The 9,396-nt window shown below is 34.7% G+C and overlaps 1 pseudogene; it reads left to right on the top strand.

Annotated features, from left to right (window-relative positions):
• Positions 1–1,805: 1,805 nt before the first annotated feature.
• LOC145120754 (14 kDa proline-rich protein DC2.15-like) lies at positions 1,806–2,333 on the top strand (annotated as a pseudogene).
• The last annotated feature ends 7,063 nt before the right edge of the window (positions 2,334–9,396 follow it).

Here is a 9,396-nt window from a genome sequence, read left to right as displayed (position 1 = left end):
ATAACAAAAATGCTATAAAACTTTTCTCAAATACCATATCCATTAAAATCAACAAAGCATAGGGCTAAATTGTCATTTACTCTAAAGATTTTAGATTTTAAGTGGATAGAAATTACCAGATTGTGTTGGAGAGTTCGCAAAGTCCTAAAGTTTCTCAGCTACAAATATCCCACAACTTAACAACATCTTCAGCAGCAGTCTGAAAAAAAAAAGTACTTAAAAGTTGTTAGCGGATATGAAGCTAAAAAATAGTGTCTGTGAGGCATTTCAATGAGTATTTTTTTTTCTTTTTTTCTTTTTTGTTGAAAAGGATACTGCTGTTATTACCCCAAAATGCTCATCAAACCTCTCAACATTTGTCAATAAAAAAAGGAAACCACCATAAGAGAATGAAAAATGATCACCGGGGGTAGATTTGGAATTACTTGACTCTTGACATCTTAGATTTTAACAATTAGGCCCATATATTTCAGTTTCGAGAATGAGACCATTGGGATGAAAATTCAAATAAAGGGTGGACAATTGAAAGTGTTGACAAAACAATAGTACATTGGCTGAAGAAGTGAGGATAAGGTTTTAAAATAAACAAAAAGGAATAGTTGAAAAAAAATCCTACAATGAGTCCGGCAAGCAATCCTTGAATGCGATGAGTTTAATCATTTTTCACATTTATTATCCACATGAACTTTCTGTTTGTATACATCAGCCCATACTAAAGCTATTCAATTTCAAAATATAACTTTTAGCCCTTGACATTAATTTTTAAATCTATGGACTTGAACAACAGGAAAAATAAAATACAAAAGCATACAAAGAAAGAAAAAAAATAATAAAGTTCATTGATTCAGAGAAGTATGGAAAGTACAACAAAAATGTCAAAAATCAAAAGCAGTAAATATAATACAAGAACAGGTTAATGAAGGAACCTGGACGAACAACTTATTGAAGAACATATAGAAACAACGAAATCGTGCCAATTGGAGGGATAAAAGCTACCACAGTAATCACCCGAAAAGTGATGACTTGAATCTCAAAATTGAAACCATTGAAATAAAATCGACATACCATTTGGGTTTTGTGTTGATGTCGGCAGCCTTTGTCTTTTGATATATGGAATTGTCGTTGTAATAGAAATTGAAACATTTGAAGCAGCAATATGCATTTATATTACGTCCTCTCTCTTTGTTTTACAATTGACTGTATCAATCTTCACCAACCAAATATCGATATAAGAAGGAAAAGAGATTGCGAGAGGAGTTGACGGAGAAGGAAGATATGAATGTGGGTAGATTCCTGATTAATCGATTTGATTGATATATTTGCCTGATTAATTTCTTCATATATTTCCTAATTTATAGCATTTGTAGTTGGAAAGTCTTTAAAGCATAATTTTAAATGCAATTCTTCCTAGAAATACCGGCTAAAAAACGCAAATGATAGTTTGAGCGGAAATTACAATTAGAAGATGGCTAGGAGCAGGACACGTGTCAAATAGGTGATTATAAAGATGTCATGTGGCAAAATTTGGTTTTATTTATTAGAATAGGTAGATTTGCAATTAGTATAATGCTTCTGGTTTTGTTAAAAAAAAGGTCTTTGAAGGCTTTAATGTTGGTGAAAACAAAAACTATAACATGCTAATTAATTTGACTCAATTACTTAATGGGAATACATTTAAACAAAAAATATCACTCCACGGACACCTATACAATGCTCCATTGTACCCTCAGGGCCTCACCACATTCATCCTTTACCATAATTCTCCCTTCACAATAATTGTCAAAGTTTTCAAAACCCATTTCGGCATGGCATCCAAGACTAATGTGTCGGTTGTTCTGGTCATAGCGTTTAATCTTTTATTCTTTGTCATGGTTAGTGGTTGTGAGACATCCAACATAACACCCAACTTCAATCCAAAACAAAAACCCAACCCCAATCCCTACTCCAACCCCAACCCAAACCCCAACCCCAATCCCTACTCCAACCCCAACCCCAACCCCAACCCCAACCCTAACACTAACCAAAACCCCAAACCTAACCCAAACACAATACCAAGCACAAACCGAAATACAGAAACCTGCCCTAGAGATGCCTTGAAACTGGGGGTTTGTGCTAATCTACTAGGGGGATTGGTCCAAGCTGAGTTAGGTTAACCATCGGTTAAGCCATGTTGCTCTCTCATCCAAGGACTTGCCGACCTTGAGGCCGCCGTTTGTCTATGCACTGCAATTAAAGCCAACGTCCTAGGGATCAATCTTAATATGCTTGTATCTCTAAGCTTGCTCGTTAATGTATGTGGGGGTAAAGTCCCAAGTGGTTTTGTGTGTTCCTAGTTTGATTTAACGTTTACAATATAAATCAATGTGTTGCTAAATTTAGTGTACGATCTGGGAAGTCAAAACTTCACTGGGCAATTACTCAGTTCTTTCTTTTGCAATAAAATGTTTTTCTTATATCATGTATATTAATATGCTATTTTAATGCAAGATTAATATTTATTTAGTAAGTGGAAGATAAATGTCCATGATACAATTATTTGCATTAATCTATCCAACCAAGTTCAAATGAAACTAAATTTAATGTAACGCCAGCTAGAAATCTATGAAAAAGAAACCACTAGCATCTCTAAACAAATTGTCAATCATAAACATCAATATGATTAAAAAGGTCATTACAAGCACCAAATCAAACAATGAATTTGGTTCGAATTTAGGTGGATAATTCTTTTCCACCAAATTAAAAATGGACATGAGATTGAAATAAATAGGAATAAAAACATGAATTCATCCCGGTTTTATTGTTCAATTGGTTATTGACCTTGTTTTACAAAAGAACTTGACAAATAGGGTACAAAACAAAAAAACATTCTAGTCACATTTCAGACAAAGATTTGAATGTAAATACAACCATCTCCTGTCAAAATTTCGAGTAGGCAACTGATCCTAAGCTATCATCCCAACAAGAATATTATGTTTGATTAGGTTAAACTTGTTCTGACATGTTTGATTATCCATTGTATCCAAAGTATTAAAACATAATTAGTATATATGGTTTTGAAAGTGTGTATGAGAAAAATAATGGAATAAGGGTTAGTTAACATTGTTAGCTAACCCATATGTTGTTAGCCCACATGTTTATGAGCCATTTAGCATTTAGCCCATTAGGATTTGGTCTTAGCTAGTATTTATTCTCCCTTTTTTTGCTTGTAGCTATTATGCTTTTCATCAAGAAGCTTGTAATTTCTATCTTTTAGTAACCATATGGCAATATTATCATGGTATTAGAGTGAATGTTTTATACATTGTTAGAAGGTTTTTCTATGGTTACTGTAGCCATTTCAATTGATACGCCTTCGCTGCTGATGTTCGTTTGCTTGTTGGTGTTCATTTGTTGTTGTTGTTTTATTTCTTGTTGTTCGATTGGTTGCTTCCACTCGTTTGTTGCTATTCTCATTCTATGTTTGCTTATCTATTATTCTGGTTATTTATCTATGCCAACATGATTGGAAATGATGGTTCCCTTCAGTCAATCAGTACTCGATTAGATGGAAAGAATTATATGTATTAGAGTTATGTTATGAAGCACTTCCTTCGTGGGAAGAATATGTGGGGCTATGTCGGTGGGACTAAAGCCAAACCTTTAGTGCCTCAAGCTGAGAATATCGATTTGTTGGTTGATGCTTAGGAGATTGATAACTCCAAGGTCATTACTTGGATTAACAATTTTGTTATACAGTCTATTGGTATGCAATTGGCTAAATATGACATAGCAAAGGAAGTTTAGAATTATTTGGAGAGATTGTATACTAGGTCCAACTTTGCTAAATACTATCAATTAGAATATGTTATTCGTGCCCCTCAACAAAATGATATGAGTATTCAAGATTCCTATGTTGCTATGTCTGATTTATGGGATCAATTGGCTCTTACTGAATCTAAAGAGTTAAAAGATTTTGAGCTTTATATTGCTAGAAGGGAAGAACAACATTTGGTCGAGTTTTTGATGGTGTTGTATTATGATTTTGAAGGCCTATGTGGAACGATTCTTCATCGCTCCCCCCTTTCCATTAGTGGATTTTTTTGTTCATGAGTTGATTTTTGAAGAGACTCGTATCAAGTCTCACGCGGATAATAGATTCAAATCAACTTCCATTCCTACTTCCACTCCTGAGGTGCTTGTTGTTTCCACTAATCGGTCTCGATAAACTCTTAGGGTTGCTTATGATGAGTGTGCATTCTACAAAAATAAAAATCATTGGAAAGCTCAATGTCCATTGTTAGTTAACAAGGGTAAATCTGGTCAATCTCAGTTGGGACAACAGAATAGGTCTAGTTAGCAGAAGTTTCAGTCACGTTCCTCTAGTACTCCTTTATGGACACCTCGTCCTCCATAGTTTGTTGTTGCTGCTACACCACCAGTTGACACATAATATATTGGAAACATGCCACCATCCACATTGGATCCCAAGGTTTTTAAGAGTTTCAGACAGTATTTGGCCTCTAATGGTTGTAAACTGGCAAAATTCTCTTCTTTAACTTTCAGTAATAGTGTTTCTTGTTCTACTGCTCCTTTTGATATTATCCATCCTGATGTGTGGGGTCCTATACCAGTATCCACAAAGGGTGGGTCGACCTATTATGTATACTTTATAGATGGTTATACTCGATATACATGGGTTTGTCTTATGAAACACATATATGATTTCCTTAGCATTTACAACAATTTTAGAGCTCTTGTTAAAACTCAACATTCGACTGTGATCAAGTGCTTCATGTATGACTTAAGGGGTGAATATACTTCTACTGATTTTACTTACTCACTTGCTTCTGATGGTACCATACACCAGTCATCATGTACTTGATGGGTTTTGTATACTACAACATCCTATGGTGCACATACAACCCTAAATACCTTGGATCTATGTTTTCACTAATTATACATGCAAAGGAGTTTCCAAGGCATTAAACCTATAACTAGCATGCAATTTGACATAAACAATACAAGATACTAGTTAGAGTAACATACCTTTTTATGTGGCTTGAAGTCTTGATGTATTTGGTGGTGCTAGAAAGACTTTGGCCTTTAAGAACTTAGTGCCCCAAGTGTTGCACCTCAAATGGAATCTCAACTCACCTAGGACAAAGGTGACTCTTGAGAGAGAATTCCATGCACCAAAACACCTCCATATTTCTCTAAGAAAAGAAGCACTACTAAAAGTGGCGTTTTTAGGTCATGAAGAATGTATTTATATGTTGGATTTTCAAGGGTCGTGGGTATAACCTAAATCCATACCCATGGGTTTTAAGATCCATGGTTCATGTGGCCCAACTCTTTATGTATCCATACATAAACTTGGTCCAACATGGATCATAAGCCCAACACATATAAATATAACTAATTACCATAATTAGTTCCCATAGATTTAATTAGTCTCTTTTGATCACTAAATTAATTCCAAATTAATTCTTGATCAATACTAATTAAAACATATGATTTCATATTAATATATTATAACTTATAATATATTAACAAATCATATATAACCTTCTCTCAAGAGTCCATCCTAACAAATTGTCCTGGTGTTATGCAACCCAAATAGACCATGCTAGTCTCGGGTTGAGTACATACCAATAATAGTTATGGGCTTAGACATTTAATCCAACAGTCTCCCACTTGGATAAGTCTAAAACAATTATTGCAAATATGACTCCAATATCCCGACTAGCAATCGTAGCTCTTAAAAGTTGCTTTCGAACTCTGACCTAGTCAATGATGTATCCTTAAGATAAGGGATCATATATTCCTCCATTCTAGATACCATATGGACTGAGACATAGATTATAATCATACTCTCTGTCCATCTGTTGTTTCCCGATTTCTGATTTATGACGACCGACTAATTTAACAAATCAAATCAGTCCAGGCCCGGCCGAGCACTTACGTTTGTCATCACCAAATCATCGAGGGGCCCACAGATATCGCTTTTATCCCTCCAGGGTAAAAGGAATAGATAAACTTTGACCCAAATGTTCGCTTGTACTTACTCATCAAATTACACACAACGATATGTTTTATAACAACCAAGTTACTGGTTGCGTTTTCATATTTCAATGTGCAACCGACGCACAACTACAACTCACACGTCTTCGTTTGAAGAATATAAGATATTATCGTCTCATGATCACTCGTGATAAAATCCATGAAGTGATTCAAATGAGCGTGGGTTTAATCCAATACTCGAATCTCATTCCAAGAGCACTCATGAATGCTACAACAACTTTTGCTATGTCTAAACACTTAAGACATCTACAAGCCCAATTCATGACAGTCTTGATTCATACCTACTTTCAACGTATGATTGACTATGGAGAGTTTGAATAACCTAGTTATTCAGGAAGTCAAAACATGCAAAGTGAAACACAAGAATAATCGAATCTAATATGGTCTCGGAACTTATGAATATAAATAAAACACCTTTTAGTTATCACCATATTGATTACACATTATTCATTGTATAATGTTTCGATTTATCAACCTAATACTTGAATTAAAACAATAGTCATGCCATGCTCCAATCATGCACACTATGTTTGTCCAAAACAATAGTTATGCCATACTCCAAGTATGCACACTATGTTTGTCTACGATCCTTACTTTGTGAAATAGATCAATTAAACATGATTCCAATTATGCTCATTTCATAATCCCAAATCCTTATCGCAAATGTAAGAATACAATATTCTTTGCTATTTACTGAAATCTGTTAGATTCTAAACTTATATGCAATGATCCTCTTGTAACGACTATGCACAAAAGTCACAAAGACTTGGCAACAGACATTACAAAGTATTCTAATAGAGAGCAATTACATGGAAAAGAAGTCTTAAATTCAAAGTACATTCCTTTGAACATGCTTCTTGCATTAAGTTTTCTAATCTTACACAAATTTAATGAATAACTTGTTGGATAAGGTGTCTAAGTCCATAACTTTATTTGGTATATAATTGACCCGACCCGGCATGATCCAATTGGGTTGCACTTCACCCGAACTATTTGTATGGTTAATCCTTTGAGAATTGTATGTTTATGATTTGTTAATATATTATAAGTTATAATATATTAATATGAAATCATATTATTTAATTAGTATTGATCATAAATTAATTTAGAATTAATTTGGTGATCAAAAAGGTGACTTATTAAATATGAGCTCTTGTATTTTATGTAGTGTGGGCTAATACTCATTTGGAATGGGCTTGGCATGCATGGGAGTCCATGGATAGTCCATGGAGCTTTTAACCCATGGATCCTTGGAAAGGAAGAGTCATGGGTATTAGGGTTTACATGGATGTAACCCTAATCCTCCACACTATATAAAGGAGCTTATGATGCTTGAAATGGCACTAAGTGTGTGTGTAAGAAGGTGGCCGATTTCTACAAGCAAACATACACTCTCATAGTTTTTCCAAAGTTTGTGGTGATTTGTGACTTCCATTTGAGGCATCCACATTATTGGTGCTTGGCTCTCAAACTCCAAGGAATCAACTCACTATTGAAAGGTATGTAATTCTTCTAGCTTTTATGTTTAAAGTTCCCCATGCCATGCTAGATAGGTTATGAACCTTGGAAAACAAATTTGCATGTATTCATAGTAAAACATAGATCCAAGGTTTCTAGGGTTGCATGTACACCATAGGAGTGTTAGGATGCTCAAAACCCATCAGTGATATCAGAGCCTAGGATTGTTTTCTTGAATACTTGAGGCAAACTGTTGAAAAAATCGAAAAATTGAGTTGTCTGGACAGTGGACTAGCCGAGTCCATGGGGGGACTCGACGAGTCCAAGTACAAATTCATCCTACTCATCGAGTAGGTTCCTGCACTCGACGAGTAGGAGGCTCTGACTGCAGTTTTTTGACTTTTGCTGCTGGAAATGGACTAGAAACATTACCCTAAACTATTTTGGTGTTTTAAAACTTGTTTTAGATGGTGTAATGGTTGTGCTAATGCATTTACAATGGCTTATATCAAAATTCCATGTTTTATATGTGTTCATATGATTCTTGAAATTTTGATATGATATTCATGTTCTTATGAGTTATTGTTAGATCATAGGAATTACTTGTTGAATTCTTTAATGATTAATTCTTGATTAATTATGTGTTTTAATGGAATCCATAATCTGTCATCAAGTTATGGATTTCCAAAGGTCACTTTCTTTAATGTCTATTTAAAACACATAAGTTACATAAAAATGAAGAGTCTTCATTTTTATGAACCATTAACTCATAAGTTATGAAATGAAAAGTTTTGAATAGTTTCAAAACTTGCCCTCAAGTTTTGGAATTTGTAAAGTCACACACACATTAAAATACTTTAATTCCAACCCTTAGGATTTTAAAAGTTAAAATTCAAACCTTATACTATTATAAGATTAATGGTTAATATTTATATATGTATAAGATCAAGTCGTTTTACCGTTAGTAGGCCTCATTCACGAAGCCGGTCTATAAGGGGGGTATAAGGTTGTTGCCTATAAAATGGCAGCTTAATGGGTGTCCACTCTCACCCACCGCTTCCTTGATCGGTGGAGGGTCGTTAGCCGAACGGGTAGGATAATGAATTTAATTCTCATTAAAAGTATAATGATTATTATAAAGTAACTAAATGTTTTTATAAATTCCCAATCTTAGTTACTTTAGGAAAATGTGAAAATGGTGCTAATCCATGAAATTCACACTTTGTACCTTACCAAGTCGTTGGTGGAGTGTGTGTGGTTAACCGGCACACTAACTTGGACTAGTAAGGATAACAAAGGGTGACTTAATGTTTATCATGGATCGGTGGAGCGTGTGTGGTTAACCGGCACATTGATTAGGTGATAATGTTAAGGGTACCAAGTGAATTTGCATGGTTATTCACACCTTTTTTTGTGATCCTCGGCATCCCAATCACAAAACTTGAAGGGCACAATCGAGATTGAAACATGCTATTGAAAAGTTCAATGAATCTCAAAAGAATCTAGGAATTTCAAAACCAATTAAAACCTAATAATTTATTTCGTTTTCATGGTGGAAATTGGTGAATCGTCATTCACCTACGTTCAAATATGTTATAGCTTAGACTACGGCATCCCTCTTCTAAGTTATAATATATTGTGTTGGGTCCTAGCCTTAATATTACATTTGGGTGTTTTATTAAGGACTCTATATATCTAATCTAAACTTGTCTTTCTTCTTTTTCAGATGTCTTCCAACAATGCTTCGGGCTCTAACCCTACCGGCTCCTTCTCTCTCATGAACCTTTGTGGGAGAGTCATCTTCGATGGTTCCAACTTTATGGATTGGATCCGGAACATCAGGATGGTCACTCGTTATAAGGACAAGGAATATGTCCT

This window comes from Lactuca virosa, chromosome 6 (genome assembly GCF_052849685.1).
Source record: "Lactuca virosa cultivar CGN04683 chromosome 6, Lactuca_virosa_CGN04683_v6, whole genome shotgun sequence".
Taxonomy (NCBI): Eukaryota; Viridiplantae; Streptophyta; class Magnoliopsida; order Asterales; family Asteraceae; genus Lactuca; species Lactuca virosa.
The sequence above is the reverse complement of the archived record's forward strand: the minus strand, read 5'-3'. Positions and strand labels throughout refer to the sequence as shown.